General features: G+C 47.6%; 1 long non-coding RNA gene across 1 annotated transcript in view; it reads right to left on the reverse strand.

The window, feature by feature from the left end:
* LOC140396722 (uncharacterized) overlaps positions 1–12,963 on the reverse strand; it is a 45,421-nt gene extending 32,458 nt beyond the window's left edge. Inside the window, exon 1 of the long non-coding RNA XR_011936602.1 lies at positions 12,655–12,963. This is a non-coding gene — a long non-coding RNA (uncharacterized lncRNA). The remainder of the gene's footprint in view (positions 1–12,654) is intronic.
* Positions 12,964–17,958: the final 4,995 nt, after the last annotated feature.

Raw genomic sequence — 17,958 nt, forward strand, 5'->3', positions numbered from 1 at the left:
ATACCCCGTCTGTTCATGTGCCTATCAAGATAAGTCTTAAAGGTCGCTAACGTATCTGCCTGAACCACCTCACTTGGCCGTGTATTCCAGACCACCACCACCCTCTGTGTAAAAAACTCCCCCCGCACATTTCCACTGAACCTTTCCCCCCTCACCTTGAACCTGTGCCCCCTTGTAATTGTCATTTCCGCCCTGGGAAAAAGCCACCAACTGTTCACCCTATCTATACCCCTAATAATTTGATCTAATAACACTTCTATCAGGTCGCCCCTCAGCCTCCTTCTCTCTAGGGAGAACAATCCCAGTTTATTCAATCTCTCCTCATAGCTAATACCCTCCATACCAGGCAGCATCCTGGTAAACCTTTTCTGTCCTCTCTCCAAAGCCTCCACGTCCTTCTGGTAGTGCGGTGACCAGAATTGGACACAGATTCCAAATGTGGCCTAACCAACATTCTATATTAATTGTAACATAATTTTCAAGCTTTTATGCTCGATGCCCCGTCCTTTGAAGGCAAGCATGCCATCTGCTTTTTTTTACCACCATTTCCACCTGTGCTGCCACTTTTAAGGATCTGTGGACCAGAACGCCCAGATCTCTCTGTGTCTCTATGCTCCTGGTGGTTGTGCCATTTATTTTATAGCTCCCATCTGAATTGAATCTACCAAAATGCATCACCTCGCATTTGTCCGGGTTAAACTCCATCTGCCATTTCTCTGCCCAATTTTGCAGCCTATTTATATCCTGTTGTATTCTCTCACAATCTTCATCACTATCCGCTGTCATGATATGCAGACATGCAGATAATGATATACAGACAGGCACAGACAGGCAGCTAATGAACACAGAGAACAGGACATGACCAATGAGCAGGCAGGACACTCAGGGATGGTATCTCACTATAAAAGGCACGAGGCACTCACACTCCGCCTCTTTCCACTGATGAACATCTACAAAGTGAGTCAGGGTGTATGTACAGTATCACACCTCCAGCACGTGGCTAAGAGCTAGTCTGGTTCAGTCAGACAGAGTAACCACACTTAGGTTAGCAGAGAGTCGAACTCCTAGAGAACTGAGTTAACTGTGCTACTGGTTCAATAAATCAGATTTAACTAACTTCAAGGTCTGGAGTATCTTTTGGTTAAAGCTGCATCCAGTTGCCTCCTGTGTTATCCCAGAGTACAGAACACGACATCCGCAACTCCTGCAATATTAGTATCATCCGCAAACTTGCTAATCAGACCCGCTACATTTTCTTCCAAGTCATTTATATCTATTACAAAGAGCAGAGGTCCCAGAACTGATCCCTGCGAAACACCGCTAGTTACAGACCTCCATTCGGAGAAACTCCTTCCACTGCTACCCTCTGTCTTCATGGCCAAGCCAGTTCTGGATCCATCCAGCTAGTTCACCCCTGTCCCCATGTGATCTAATCTTTTGCACCTGCCTGCCATGAGGGACCTTATCAAATGCTTTACTAAAGTCCATGTAGACAATAACCACAGCCCTTCCCTCGTCAATCATTTTTGTCACCTCCTCAAAAAAATTAAATCAAGTTAGTGAGACATGACCTCCCTCGTACAAAACCATGCTGTCTGTCGCTAATAAGACCATTCCCTTCCAATTGTGCATAGATCCTGGCCGGGATTCTCCAAAATCCTGGCCAAGTGTCAACGGGCCCCCTGGCCCAGCAATTCTCTGTTTTTTAGTGGGCTAACACGGCGTCGGAGTGCTGCGCCCTGCTCCAGCAGCGAAAGGCGGCCCTGCCAGGCCGGCGCAGTTCCGCGCATGCGCACCACGGCCGGCGCGGCTCCAAGCAACAGTCCGTGCATGCGCGGCGCGGCTCCGAGCCACGGCCGGCGCAGATCCGCGCATGTGCGCCATGGCCGTCACCGCGCCGGCGCATGCGCGTGTTTGCTATCTCCGTGCCGCCGCGGAGTATCAGCGGCCCGTCGTCGGAGCAGCGTGGCGGGAATCACGCACACCCCCGACTATTCTGCGGCCCGTCGCGGGCTCGGAGAATCCCGGCCCCTATCTCTGAGAATCGTTTCCAACAATTTCACTATCACTGATGTCAAGGTTACTGGCCTGTAATTACGCGGATTATCCTTGCAACCCTTCTTAAATTACGGGACAACATTGGCTATCCTCCAATCCTCCGGGTGAGGGATCTCACCTGTAGCCAATGAGGACACAAAGATTTCTGTCAGAGGCCCAGTGATTTCATCTCTTGCCTCTCTCAGTATAGGTGCCATTTGTCCCGTAATAGCTTAGTGCCTGAGACGCAGCTTTTCCAGGGTGATGTGTGACACCCTGTCACATCCATGAGCTGATGGCTGGGGGCAGTAGTTGGTCAGCAGGAGACTGCAGTCGAGATGGTGCAGTAATAATTCCCCCAGTCTATTGTGAAGATGTGGGGGCCGGTGATCAGGAAGTGATGGGGTAGGACGCGGTGTTGTCCGAGGGAAGTGGAGCTTTCCACGTCAGACCCATTGCTGCTCCTGGCCCAAAGGGGAAGCTCTGGATTAGACCTCCAGATAGAATTGCACCTGGGTCTATATGCACCATTCAAAACCAAGCTACATTTGGAAAGAAGGACCTAATGAATTGAGCACATCAAAAGAAGGAGCTGTTTTTTTTCAGGAGTCCTCTCTTATCATTGGCAGATGTGACGACGGACATCTTACTCATTTTGTCTAAATGTTATCATGAGTTAATATGCCAACTCCTGTAAAAATAAACACCACTTGATATGTTTAAACTTGCTTGCAAAGTGTCCCATTTATTTTGGCTTATTAAATTCATCCTGTTAAAGAGTTTGACATCTTAGCAAATCAACTGCCAGGAGCCAGTGTGCAATTATTATATCTGTTGTGCGATCGCATGAATTGTCCCATCTCAAGCTTCTCATCTGACCCTTTGTGAAAAATAAACAGCATTTCACAACCGAACGAGTACGTTTCTTCAACAGTCTTTCGGGTTGCAGTCTTTTGGGTGCAATTCAAATTCTAATCTCAGCCAGACTATCCTGTCGGAAAAGAGATTAGAAATCAAAAATGGTTCAGGGTGCAATAAAGGACATTGGAGCAAGATGTATATTTTCATTTTTGAGTTACCCGAAGAAAATAACGCAGGAAAGGGGACTATCGCAAATCAAATAAATTCAGCTTTACCTCATCAATGAAAAAGGGGAAGCCTTTTAATTTCTTTGCATGTCAAGGCGAGAGTTGCTATACTCTCACTGACACCAGAAGTGGAGTCGGTATAATGTAATCTAATTAAATTGATGTGCCACATTACATCGGTCTCTGATAGTTCATTTTCTTTCTCTATATTCTGTCTTGCTTTAATAGAGCATGCGACGGGTACAAAAAAATTGATGTGAAGCTTCCTGGCCCTGCGCTAAATCCCTACTTGGTAAAATGTATCTCTCTGCTGTCAGTTCTCGCCAGTGATGATGGATTAAGCTCTCCTACTCTTTGTTTGCAAGAGTACTATTCCCACTTCTCAACCAAATACAATCACTTAATCTTCATCACTCTTGTTTTCTCTTCAGAGGCCTCAGAGTTTCTGATGATTGCTACACCCGATACTTTCACCACTCACTGAAAATCCTTCTGACTGAGAAAACCATATTGACTGTGGCCATGGCTGAATGGGCAGCACTCTGAACTTGAGTCAGAAGGTTGTAGGGTCAACTTCTCACTCCAGACAGTTCAACACAAAATCTACGGCAATAATTCCACAGTGTCTTACAGCTTCGGCGAAGGCCCCATTTGCCCTTTCACGTGGCCATAAAAGATCTCCTGACACCGTTGGAAAATGGGCAAAGATACCCCTTGGCTGCTGGGCCAATCAGATCTTCAGACCATAGTTACTTGTGGGAGCTTACTGTGCATAAGGTGACTGCTTTAGTCCCCACATTAGAGCAGTGACGACATTTTACAAATTGCTGCAGTGGCTGTAAAGGGGACTGGGATGTCCTGAGCTTCTCGAAAGGTATTTACATAATGCAGATCTCTCTTTTAACTCACCGAGATTTCATTCTGATCAATTAATCATTATTCATCAGTTCTGTTTCACAATGCTCTGATTTTTTTTTTTTAAATATGTTTTATTGAAATTTTTTTCCCAAACAACAATTTTTCCCCTCTTACAAAGCAAACGCAACAATAACAATACAGAAATTTTTAACAATACACAAGTAACAAAACCCCTTTATCTTTGACCTAAACTAAACTAAACCCCCCCCCCCCCCTCCCCTCTTCCCCCTGGGTTGCTGCTGCTGGTCATCTGTCTTCCCTCTAACGTTCCCCTAGGTAGTCGAGAAATGGCTGCCACCGCCTGGTGAACCCTTGAGCTGACCCTCTCAGGGCAAACGTTATCTGCTCCAGTTTAATGAACCCCGCCATATCATTTACCCAGGCCTCCAGTCCGGGGGGTTTCGCCTCCTTCCACATGAGTAGGATCCTGCGCCGGGCTACTAGGGACGCAAAGGCCACGACATCGGCCTCTTTCGCCTCCTGCACTCCCGGCTCTTCTGCAACTCCAAATAGAGCTAACCCCCAGCCTGGTTTGACCCGGGCCTTCACCACCCGCAAAATCACTCCCGTCACTCCCTTCCAATACCCTTCCAGTGCCGGGCACACCCAAAACATATGTGCGTGGTTTGCCGGGCTCCCGCCACACCTCCCACATTTGTCCTCCACTCCAAAGAACCTGCTCAATCTTGCTCCCGTTATGTGTGCTCTATGTAGCACCTTAAATTGAATCAGGCTAAGCCTGGCGCATGAGGAAGAGGAATTTACCCTGCTTAGGGCATCAGCCCACATACCCTCCTCTATCTCCTCCCCTAGTTCTTCTTCCCACTTTCCTTTTAGTTCGCCCACCGACTCCTCCCCCTCTTCCCTCATCTCTCGGTAAATCTCTGACACCTTGCCCTCTCCGACCCACACCCCTGAAAGCACCCTGTCCTGTATCCCCTGTGTCGGGAGCAACGGAAACTCCCTCACCTGTTGTCTAGTAAACGCCCTCACCTGCATATATCTCAAGAAATTTCCCTGGGGCAACTTATACTTTTCCTCCAATGCTCCCAAGCTCGCAAAAGTCCCACCTATAAATAAATCTCCCACCCTCCTAATTCCCAACTGGTACCAGCTCTGAAATTCTCCATCCATTCTTCCTGGGGCGAACCTATGGTTGTTCCTGATTGGGGACCCCACCAGGTCTCCCCGCACCCCTCTCTGTCGCCTCCACTGTCCCCAGATATTCAATGTTGCCGCCACCACCGGGTTCGTGGTAAACTTTTTAGGTGAGATCGGTAGCGGCGCCGTCACCAGCGCCTCTAAACTCGCCCCTTTACAGGACTTTCTCTCCAATCTTTTCCACGCCGCTCCCTCACCCTCCATCATCCATTTACGTAATGCTCTGATTGAACACTTCATGCACATGTACATGCACATCCACTAGGATTGCCAATCCTCCAGGGTTAGCCTGGAGTTTCTAGGATTTGGAGATTAATCTCCAGGACACTGCTGGGTGCAATCTTGGAGAAAGATTGTCGGGACGTTTCAAATTTCTCTTCATCAGATATAAAAATATTGAAAATTGGTGCAGGATGGGGTGCGGAAGAGAGTGGAAAGACTTCAGCTGATAGTTAAGCATCATCCAGTTGGGTAATGAGTCTTTTTGCTCTCTAGCTGAGGGAGCAAGGCCGTGCGTCACAAGGGTGGATGTGGCCGACTAATAACTGGACGATGGGGGCAAATCACGTCATGAAACCGACAGGAGTCTCTTTAATCGCAGTTGGCAACCTAAAATACACACACTCGCATGTATGTCAATCACTCCATAGATAGATTAGTTTGCCAAACATTGGTCCCACAACCCATCCATGTAATTATATTAAATAAAACATAACTGCTCCAAGGCAGATCAGGCACTCAGTCATTGCTTACAGATTTTATTTTAATTACTTTTAATCTCACAGCAAGACAAAGCATGTATCTCTCAATTGGAGAGCAGACCATCAATCTCCACTGTACGCCAATGATTAGAAAGTTACAGAGTGCTTCATAAGAAAATTCACAGCCCCTACATCGATATCATCATAAAAAGTGCTGGTGGTTATTTTTTGTTCAGCCTTAATTAATAATGCAGATCGCAATGCGCTGTAATTTTGACAATTTCTGCTTCCCCTGTTTGCAAGTCAGCCTTATAGATACTTAATTCCCGCAGATTTCCTGCTGCAGTTAGCACGATCATTTGTTCACAAGGTACCACAAATGAATTAATCTCTTGAGGCCTCTGGTAACATTTCTGATTCACATCACAAAACAAAGAGATTACCCAATCCGTTCTCAGAATGTCACCAGCCCTGTCAGTTCAATAACAATTAATTCATACATATATATATGTATTATATTGTGTGAGTAAATATATGTGTAATTTTACCCATACACATATTAGACACATGAAATCTCAATCATGGTATTGTCATCCGGTTGTGCATTCTCAAGTCCCACTCCATGGATTTGAACAGGCTAGCACTCCCAGTGCAGTACTGAGCAAATGCTGCACAGTCTGAGGTGCAGTTTTTTGGGTGAGACCAAGGCCCCGCCTGCTCCGTTGGGAGAATGTAGGCGATCGCACTGTGGGTTTGTTTTGAAAGAATAGTAGGGTTCTCCACAGCGTCCTGGCCAATATTGACCCCGTTTTTGGTTGCTGATTGGACGCCTTGTTTCCTACATTACAACAGTGACTCCACTTCAAATGTGCTTCAATGGCTGTGAAGTATTTTGGGAGGGCCTGAGCTTGTGAAAGGGACTATAGAAATGCACAACTTTTTCTTTGCTGTTTTAATGCCAAACGGCTGAAAAATACAGCAGAGATTTACATATTAGGAATTTGCACAGGGGCAGCACTGCTGCCTCACAGCGCCAGGGACTCGGGTTCGATTCCAACCTCGGGTGATTGTCTGTGCAGAGTCTGCACATCCTCCCCGTGTCTGCGTGGGTTTCCTCCGGGTGCTCCGGTTTCCTCCCACAGTCCAAAGATGTGCAGATTAGGTGGATTGGCCATGATCAATTGCCCTTAGTGTCCAAAATTGCCCTCAGTGTTGGGTGGGGTTACTGGGTTATGGGGACAGGGTGGAGGTGTTGACCTTGGGTAGGGTGCTCTTTCCAAGAGCCGGTGCAGACTTGATGGGCCGAATGGCCTCCTTCTGCACTGTAAATTCTATGATAATCTATGATGTCCCATCTGACTTGCTATAGTCATGTGACTATGCCATGAGGCAGACTCTCTGGAGGCTGCCATCTTAAGGTTAAGAGAAAACCTCACAGAGTTAGGGGTTTGAAGTGATGAGGAGTTTTGATACAGCAAATTGGGAGAACTATTTTCTATGTCCATGGAAATAATTGCTTGAGTTGAGGAGAAATGTCTTCATACAAAAGTTTGTTAAGATCTGGAATGCACAACCTCAAAGAGTGGTAGAATCAGATTCCAACAGGACTTCCAAAAGGCAGCTGGACGTGTTCTTTAAGAGAACTAATTTGCAGAGTGTGGTGGTATGTATTAGGGGTCATGTGGGACTGTGAAGCCGTGATGCTATTGGCTGACAGATCCCGGGTCCTGGTTGGCTGCTGACTCCTGGCCCCGCCCTGAAGGCGGAGTATAAGAACCCGAGCTTCTCCCCGCCGCTTCATTCTGTTGCTGAACTGCTGGGGACAAGTCCCGCTTAATAAAGCCTGAATCGACTTCATCAAGTCTCGCTTAATAAAGCCTGAATCTCCACATCATGAATCGACTTCATCACTTCTCGTCTCTCTCGTAAGTCATTGTGCGCTACACAGAGTTGTGGTGAAGAAGCTGGGCTGCGGGGTTAAAGTTGACAGCTCCTTCAAAATGTCAGTACCGGCAGAAAGGACCCAGTTTAAAAAGCATTTCTTGACAATACTGACCAAACTATGTTACCCGGAGCAGGTGACGGTGGAGTGAGCCTTCTTCTTGAAGTAATTATTTGTACAGCTGACTGGCCTCTTCAGAGGGGCATTAGGCGCCCATCTCTGTGGTGTGGGGATGGAGTTATTCGTAAGCTGGAGCAAGCAGGAGGCAGGTCCCCTTTCCTGAGGGACATCAGTGAACCATTGGTGACCATACCTTCAGCTGCTGAGGCCCTAAGTGCTGGAATTCCCTCCCTAGACCCCTCCATGCTCTGACCCTCCTCTTTGAAGACAACCCCTTAAACCCATATCTTGGACCAAATCTTTTCTTCCCTGTCCCAATATCTCCTTCTGTGGTTCAGTGTCAACCTGCATTTGATAATAACTCCTGTGAAGCATGAAAGGTGCCATATAAATGCAAGTTGTTGCTGTTCTTGATGCAGGGAGTAGAAGGGAGGATTTGGAAGGCACATGGACAGTGATGCCGATCGGCCTTCAACTGGGGAACTACAGCTTGATGTGAATAACTGCAACCTTTAAAAATGTGGGGACGACCTACTTCCTCAGCCTCAAACTAAGTGGCAACTCCATCAGTGACCCCCCAGCCCCCTTGCCTCTGTTGTACTGTTAATAATCATTATTAATTAGCAATCTCCAGTGATGGAATTAAATCAATGTGGCGACTGAAACAAATTTCAACAAAGCTGTAGAGATCGTTCATCAAGACTTTTTAGCTACATAATTGGCATGAAGCCCGTCCAGTTAATGTAACATGAAAACCTGAGGAGTGAAACAGCTGAATGGGCAAGATTCAATAAATGCAAGTGAAGAAGGAACTTGTTCCCCTCATATTTCATCGCCAGATTTTAGTCTGCTGACATTTTCTTCCATCCATTTGCCACCTGCTCAGATCTTTGGTGTTTCCTGACTGCATTGCCTTTCCTGTTTCCCTCTCACCCTCTCCCCAGAAACTCTTTACACTCCCTTTCCTCTCCCTCTCAACACTGTTGTTCTCATTATACACACTCAAATAATGTACTGAGAAAGTTGTTTAGTAATCATAGATTATCATCGAATTTATAGTGCAGAAGGAGGCCATTCGGCCCATCGAGTCTGCACCGGCTCTTGGAAAGAGCACCCTACCCAAGGTCATCATCTCCACCCGATCCCCATAACCCAGTAACCCCACCCAACACTAAGGGCAATTTTGGACACTAAGGGCAATTTATCATGGCCAATCCACCTAACCTGCACATCTTTGGGCTGTGGGAGGAAACCGGAGCACCCGGAGGAAACCCACGCAGACACGGGGAGGATGTGCAGACTCCGCGCAGACAGTGACCAAGCCGGAATCGAACCTGGGACCCTGGAGCTGTGAAGCAATTGTGCTAACCACAATGCTACCGTGCTGCCCTCAGTACAATAATCAGTACAAACAAAGAGGGACTTTACTAAGGAGGTGGCTGCAGTCTTACCATTCCATTTTCTACGTGAATCAGACAAAGTAAGATCACTGTTGGAATGTGGAAAATGTGGATCCCAGTTTGCACACAGCAAGATCTCAAAAACAACAATGGGACGATGACCACTTAACCTCTCTTTACTGGCGTTGATTGAAGGATAAATACTGGCCCCAATCCAGGGTAGAATGCACCTGTTCTTCAAATAGTATCAGCAGATGTTCCAAGAGACTTGAATGTTTCATCTGAAAGTTATCATCTCTGTGCGGCCTTCACTCAATACTGCCCATCCGACATTTCAGCACTCCCTCAGTGTTGATCTTGTGAATGCCTCCCCTCAGTACTGAACCTTCAATAATGCAGTGCGTCCTCAGTACTCCCCCTTGCATGGTGGTAACATTTCAGAAATGTTACAACGCCTCCCAGCACTGGCCCTCAGGCCTTGCAGGCTTTTCCCCAGGGTAGAGGGGTCAATTACTAGAGGGCATAGGTTTAAGGTGCGAGGGGCAAGATTTAGAGTAGATGTACGAGGCAAGTTTTTTACACAGAGGGTAGTGGGTGCCTGGAACTCGCTGCCGGAGGAGGTGATGGAAGCAGGGACGATAGTGACATTTAAGGGGCATCTTGACAAACACATGAATAGGATGGGAATAGAGGGATACGGACCCAGGAAGTGTAGAAGATTGTAGTTTAGACGGGCAGCATGGTCGGCACGGGCTTGGAGGGCCGAAGGGCCTGTTCCTGTGCTGTACATTTCTTTGTTCTTTGTTTGTTCTTGCAGCGTCCCCCAACACCGCACTGGGATCATCAGCTTGGAGTGTGAGCTCAAATCTCAGACGTGGGAAATGGCATCCTCTCTAAATAACAGTTTCTGAACTTAATGATTGATGGTATTGGTTTATATTTACCATGTTTCAAAACTGTTTCGGATTTATAACATGGAAATGCTGCCCGTGTGGTGCTTACCCGCCACAGAAACAGTCCCAGCCTCATGCGCCATCCGGTTCCCAGATCCCATCATCATGTTTCCCCTCAGCCATCCATCAGGGAACTATATTCACAGACCAGTAACAGTGCAAAAGGAGGTCACTGGATCCATTCTGTCTGCACCAGCTCTCCGAATGAGCAACACATCTCGTGTCATTCATTCCTCAGCTTTCTCCCAATAACACTGCACATTTCTGCTTTCCAGACAACTGTCGAATTCCCTTTTGAATCTCTCGATTGAACCTGCCTTCCTCCACACTCTCCGACAATGCAGGCCAGGCGCTCACAACTCGCTGCAGGAAAAAGATTTGCCTCCGACCATCAATGCTTCTTTCTCCATTTACCCTCAATCTGTTGTAGCCACGTAAAATGGCTGCTTCCCGATTAAATTGGTCAAATCCCGATCCGAAATGGTGAACGGCAAAGGCTGATGGGAAAATCAGCCAACAGGACTCAAACGGACGGCTGAAGGTAAAACAGTGTATTCGCCTCTGGGGGAAGCCAGGCAGATCAAATCATGCAGCCATTAACATCACAACAATCCAGCCATCTGCATCGTGAACAGCCATCCCCGGGAACAATTGCTATACATTAATATTTGTAAAGCTACTCCAGACCTCTCGGCACTAAGAGAGGCTAACGCAAAGAAAGGTGGGCAATCACCCCCCGATCAAGGAATGCCCCATTATTGGAGCATATCGAACCGAGTGATTGGGACCAAGTCCAATCACTTGGAACCAGGGTCAAGGTCCGCCCCGAGAGGCGGGAAGCCCCTAGGAACTATAAAAATAGGGGCCAAGTTCAGATCGACCCTTCTCTTCCTGCTCGCAACCTTCGCAAGAACCTTCGACAAAGAAACATTAAGTTTGACTCCAGCGATCGCTACCCGATAGACACTCCTAACCATCGACCTTTATCAACCTTAGAATGCCACGGGCTCAGGACCAATTCGGAAAAACCATTTGTTTCCCTGACCTGGTGGGCCCTTCCTAAAGTTAAGTATTGGCCTGTTAGTTGTAGGTATTAGTCTAGAAGTAGCATTATTGTATAAGTATTAATTACTGTATATAATAAATGACCGTTGATTTCAATCTTACTAAGCGGTGTGCTGCATTATTAATCATAACTTGAACTTGAACCACGTGGCGGTATCAGAAAGATACCTGGCGACTCGTGAGCAAAGGTGACAGAATTAGAGCTAATAAAACTAAGGCTAATAAGAGCAACACTGTGCCCTTTCGTTCTTGATCCGACCACAAATGTTGTTAAATTAAACATGAATGTTGCCCTGATCTTTGCTTTAATCACTAATTTCACTAACTTCTGCAGACACATAACCCTCTGTGGAAAAGAGAACTCCTGCATTCCATTTGAATGGAATTCTCTGTTCCTGAGACTCAGTGTTGACGCCGGTGCAGGATTCATGGACTTCCACGACAACAAAACTGGTGTCAAACCTGGACCAATTCAACGAAAAAAGGTGCGGGATTCGTCCGGTCCATGATTGACTCTCAGCCGCATATACACACTGCACTCCCCACACTCATCTCAGCCAACAAGATGGCACTCGTTGTGCTGAAGTGCGTCCGTGCTGATGGGTCGGCTGCGGCCAGAGGGCACCTAGGGGGTGCCCTGGAGGGGAAACACCCAAACGACCTGTGGCCGTATGTTCAGAGTGGGCTGTCAGCGACGTGCGCAGCTGCCTGGCTGCCTTACTGGCTGCGGCAATGGTGTTCCATGCCCATCCACCCCGACCCCACAGCCCTCTCCCTGACCACCCCCGCAACTCCCCACGGCCCTGGCAGAAGCCCCCCAGCCAGAGACACAACTATGGCGATGTTGGACACTTTCCGTATCCGTATCCCCTCTCTCTCCCTCAGCAGCCACGGCGCCGGTTTCACCATTTTTAGAAGCACAAATGAACCTTGCTGTCGGTGGAGGCAGAGAATCGCGGAGCCCCGAGAGCACCGGGTCAGGCCACTAATATGCCAAGGACGCTTACTGTACCTGCGGAGTGGAACGCATTGACGTCGCTGTCGGGGCACCAGAGAATTGCAATTTGGCGTGAAACTAGCAGCCGCCACGATTTCAGTGTCAAAACCGATTCTCCGCCCATTTGCGTTTCCCGATTCCGCCGTCAGCGAAGGAGAATCCCGCCCAGCATAATTAATCCTGAATCTCTGGGCCCTCATTCTAGATTGCTCTACCACTGAAAATAATCAGCTTCTCCTTAACCCACCCCATCTCATCAAAATTTAACATACCTTTGTGAAGCTACTCTTTAATCGCCTCTGTTTCATGATAAATAGCTCCACACGTTTCTTTGCATTTTCCGACCAGGCAGCAACCTCATGGGTGAATAATGTTCCCTCTCTATTGCCTCAGCTTCCATCAGATAGCATTTTGCCCCAAAGTCCAGTCTTCCCCATCCGGACTCAAACACCATGGGAGAGCAGCAACCAAACGAAACACTAGCACTTGTCCCGATTTCATCAATTGTACATCCAGGCGTTTAGTGTAAACAGTGTTTAGCTGTGATCAATGGAATGCCAATCCATTAATCAGGAGTACAAATGGGGCATAAACACAGCGCGACTTGCCTCAATGTTAGCTGCAGACATTAACTGAGTCATCTTCAAATGCAGTGAAGGCAACTGCATCCGAAACTGCTAATTGTTCTGGGATCAAGGCCAATTATGCCATCAACCGTGTCTCATTGGGGAGCATTCCCGTCTCTGATTGAGGTTGGTTCGCATCCCACTTCAGGGCTGACACAGACTGACATTCGCAACGTAAAGCTGAGAGAGTGCTACACTGTCGATTTCTTTCAGTTAAACAAAGGCATCGGGGACATAAACGATCCCATGACAGAGCGAGGCTTTTGGGTCCATTATGCCGCTGCTGGCCCTTTCGAAGGGCTGTTAAATTAGTCGCAGTCCCCCTGCTGTCCTGCCGCACAATAATGATGGTGAGGAAGGGGAGCCGGTAGTTTTATGTGTGTGTGTGGGGGGGGGGGGGGGGGGCGTGACTGAAGGACGAGTACAGTTGTAGTGGCCCAAGAATTTTACGCGAGTCATAAGCTCTCCAGCTCCTCAAAACAGCACCATTGGATTTCTAGTCCATGGAGCCTTACAGCACAGGAGGCCATTCTTCCCCTTTGTGACCGTGCTTGCTCTTTGGTCGAGCTATCCAATTTGTCTCGCTCATCCGCACCAAACTCTTTTCCTTTTCAAGTATTTATCAATTTCCTTTCGTAGGTAACTATTGAACCTCCCTTGCAGGCAGAGTATTTCTCTTGTCTCTGTCCATGCAGGGAAGTGTTTTCCCTTTATTCATCACAAACTGAAGAGGAGCCGTCTATCAGTGCAGATTGATACCTGTAAGGTTGCTCCACTCCACTACTGGGCCAAAAGCAAATTTCATATCAGGCTAATTTATTCTCCCTTTTGCTGCACCTTCACAACCTGTCCAGGTTGAATGATTGCTCAACATATTGCCCTGCTGCACTACATGGGTGGGAAGGGGGGAGACACGTCTCCATCCCTACCCCACATCCCAGAAGCAGAATCAATTAATGAACCAGTTAAAGAACAGTGTGACAATTCTTCACCGCTCCAGGGACCCGTGTTCCATTCCAGCTTGGGCCACTGGCTGTGCGTAGTTTGAAGGTTCTCCCCGTGTCTGCGTGGGTTTCCTCCGGGTGCTCCGGTTTCCTCCCACAGTCTAAAGATGTGCAGGTTAGGTGCATTGGCCATTCTAAATTGCCCCTTGGTGTCCAAAAATGGTTGGGTGGAGATAGGCCCGGGGTGCTCCTTTGGAGGGCCGGTGCAGACTCGAATGGCCGCCTCCTTCGGCACTGCAGGGATTCCCTGACTCTTCTACCACTTGGGCTGAACTAAGCCAATCACCTCAAGGGGTCACATTTAGGCAGCCTAAGATGGAGCAAGGGGTGGCAATGGAAAGATAACCTACCTGCGCCTCTTACTGCGACTTCACGCTCCACATCTGTGCAGCAACAGGAATAAGAGTGGCCTGGCTTAGTCTGGGATCCCCACTCTGCTCAGACACATTGTGGAGGTGACATACTTCAGTCAGTGGCCTCCCATCATTGAGGAGAAACCTGCTCCCCTTCCTCCCCTCGCAGCCCATAAGACCACAAGACAGAGGAGCAGAATTAGGCCACTCGGCCCATCGAGTCTGCTCCGCCATTCAATCAAGGCTGATATTTTTCTCAATCCCATTCTCCTGCCTTCTCCCCATAACCCCTGATCCCCTTATTGATCAAAAACCTGCCTATCTCTGTTTTAAAGACGCTCAGTGATTTGGTCTCCGCAGCCTTCTGCGACAAAGAGTTCCACAGATTCACCACCCTCTGGCTGAAGAAACTCCTCCCCATCTCTGTTTCAAACGATTGTCCCTTTAGTCTGAGATTGTGCCCTCTGCTTCTAGTTTTTCCTACAAGTGGAAACATCCTCTCCATGTCCACTCTATCCAGGCCTTGCAGTACGCTGTAAGTTTCAATAAGATCTCCCCACATCCTTCTAAACTCCGAGTACACACCCAGAGTCCTCAACCATCCCTCATACGACAAGTTCTTCAATCCAGGGATCATTCTTGTGAACCTCCTCTGGACCCTTTCCAAGGCCAGCACATCCTTCCTTAGATACGGGGTCCAAAACTGCTCATAATACTCCAAATGGGGTCTGACCAGAGCCTTATACAGCCTCAAAAGTACATCCCTGGTCTTGTAGTCTAGCCCTCTCGACATGAATGCTAACATTGCCTTCCTAACTGCCGACTGAACCTGCACATTAACCTTAAGAGAATCGTGAACAAGGACTCCCAAGTCCCTTTGTGTTTCTGATTTCCGAAGCATCTTCCCATCTGGAAAATAGTCTATACCTCCAGTTCTCCTTCCGAAGTGCATAACTTCACTTTTTTCCACATTGTATTCCATCTGCCACTTCATTGCCCGCTCTCCTAGCTTGTCCAAATCCTTCTGCAGCCTCCCTGCTTCCTCAATACTGGACTCTGTGTTGCTCGCTCCCCCTAGCGAAGATCACCTCTCCCGCCTGCTGCTGGCAGCCTTGTTGTTGGGTGGAATCAATGTTTAATTCCGGGACCTGGAGGGATGGACAATCCTACCCCCAGTCCCCCATCTCCCTCCCTCCCTCAGTAAATCCTCTGCCGACTGAATGCAGTGGGAAGTTGATGGCTGTTTCATGCTTTTCCCCAGCAGCAGAATGCTGACAGCGGCATCATTGAGTAATGATTGTTTCGCTGGAGTTATAGCTGTAATTTCAGCTCCCTCCCCCTCCATCCATTTCCCCTCTCAAGGGCAGCTGCTGATGGATTGGCCAGACTGCCACACACTTTAATGCAAAGGCCTTAAGATTTTCTGGCAGGCATTGTCTGCAAGCGCTTTGAATGAAGGTGAGTACATCCTGTGTGAAAATGTGAGCGCACCACTTCACCCTCTGGCGGCGTAGATCTCAGCTCCCCACACATTGTGTTTTCTCTCTCATCAACCACACAGCCCACTGGAAACAGCCCTTCCAGCCACCATTCATAACCAAAAGGTTAGGAGGGGTTATTGGGTTACGGGGATAGGGTGGAAGTGAGGGCTTAAGTGGGTGGGTGCAGACTCGATGGGCCGAATGGCCTCCTTCTGCACTGTATGATCTATGTTCTAAGAAAATAAAAGATGCTTTTGGAGACAAGTGATGGTACTGGCAGAGGAAGAGGGTAACAGGTGACAATTGGGAGTGTGATAGAGTGAGTGACGGTGAGGAATTCCATTCATTAAACTGCTGCTCCCCTCATCAACCACACAAGAGGCCTTCACACCCTTCCTAAATGTGGTATATGCCTTTATTTAGAAAGCCCAGGATCCTCCTTTAATCCAATTTCTGAACTCACTGCTACTCCTGCACCCACTCATGTGCCACCCAAGTCTAAGTCATTGAAACCCACCATATATCTTCCTTCAGTCCACAAAACAACATTTCACCATTCCATTCAGCTACCTCACCCATGCAGCCAATCCTAATACTATTCCATTGGTTGATAATCCTGTTACGTATCAAACACCTTTACCCAAATCATCTGCATTACTCTCATCAAACACCGTTTGTCCTTTATCTTTTCTTCAATTTGCTCTTTTATCAAGGGAGCTCTGGCTTTGTCGGACCTTTCCCACATCTGGGAATGTACCCGAACCATTCCCAATCAATTATTTTTACATTGTTCCAGGGTTTGAAGGCCAAGGGCTGTGCCAAAGACTGCAAGACCTCCACCTGCCTTTGGAAGACAAGGAAGAATATTGGGAGCTGGCTGAGAAAGAGGGCAAAGGATAAAAAGTAAAATGGTGGGAGCACATTACTAGAGATGACAGACTTGTCAGCTTGACATCAATAGTAGAAAAACAACTATGGAGGCCATAACACAAGATGAGATAAATATACACTTAGTGAAAAATACGTTAAGACTAGACAGCCAACGTGGCTTTGTCAAGGGCAGGTCATGTCTGACAAATTTAATTGACTTCTTTGACGAGGTGACACAGGCAGTGGATGAGGGTAGTGCCGTGGATGTTTGGACTTTCGGAAAGCATTTGATACAGTGCCACATGACAGCTTGGTTAGCAAATGAAAAATGTTTGGGATTAATGAGGCCTTGGCAGCATGGATAAGAAGTTGTCTAAGAGATAGGAAGCAGAGAGTAGGTTTGGATGGGCATTTCTCAGACTGGAGATGAGTTGAAAATGGTGTTCCTATGGCTCAGTGTTGGGACCTTGCTTTTTCTGATTATGTATTTGGATTTGATTTATTGTCATATGTACCGAGGTACAGTGAAAAGTATTGTTCAGCGTCCAGTCCAGACAGATCATTCCTGACATGAAAAACATAGGGCACACATAAATACACAATGTAAATACATAGACACAGGCATTGGGTGAAGCATACAGAGTGCAGTACTACTGAGTAGAGAAGATGTGTGCAGAGATTAGTTCAGTCCATAAGAGGGTCATTCAGGAGTCTGGTAACTGCGGGGAAGAAGCTGTTTTAGAACGTGTTAGTGCGTGTTCTCAGACTTCTGTATCTCCTGCCCGATGGAAGAAGTTGAAAGAGTGAATAACCCGGGTGGAAGGGTTCTTTGATTATGCTGCCCGCTTTCCCCAGGCAGCAGGAGGTGTAGACAGAGTCAATGGATGGGAGGGGGGTTTGTGTAATGGTCTGGGCTGTGTTCACAACTCCCAGTAGTTTCTTACAGTCTTGGGCTGAGCAGTTGCCATACCAGGCTGTGATGCAGCCAGATAGGATGCTTTCTATGGTGCATCTGTAAACGTTGGTAAGAGTTAATGTGGACATGCCGAATTTCCTTAGTTTTCTGAGGAAGTATAGGCGCTGTTGTGCTTTCTTGGTGGTAGCGTCGATGTGGGTGGACCAGGACAGATTGTTGGTGATGTGCACCCCTAGGAATTTGAAGCTGTCAACCATCTCCACCTCGTCCCCGTTGATGCTGACAGGGGTGTGTACAATACTTTGCTTCCTGAAGTCAATGACCAG

Source organism: Scyliorhinus torazame, chromosome 20, assembly GCF_047496885.1.
Source record: "Scyliorhinus torazame isolate Kashiwa2021f chromosome 20, sScyTor2.1, whole genome shotgun sequence".
In the NCBI taxonomy this organism is placed as follows: domain Eukaryota; kingdom Metazoa; phylum Chordata; class Chondrichthyes; order Carcharhiniformes; family Scyliorhinidae; genus Scyliorhinus; species Scyliorhinus torazame.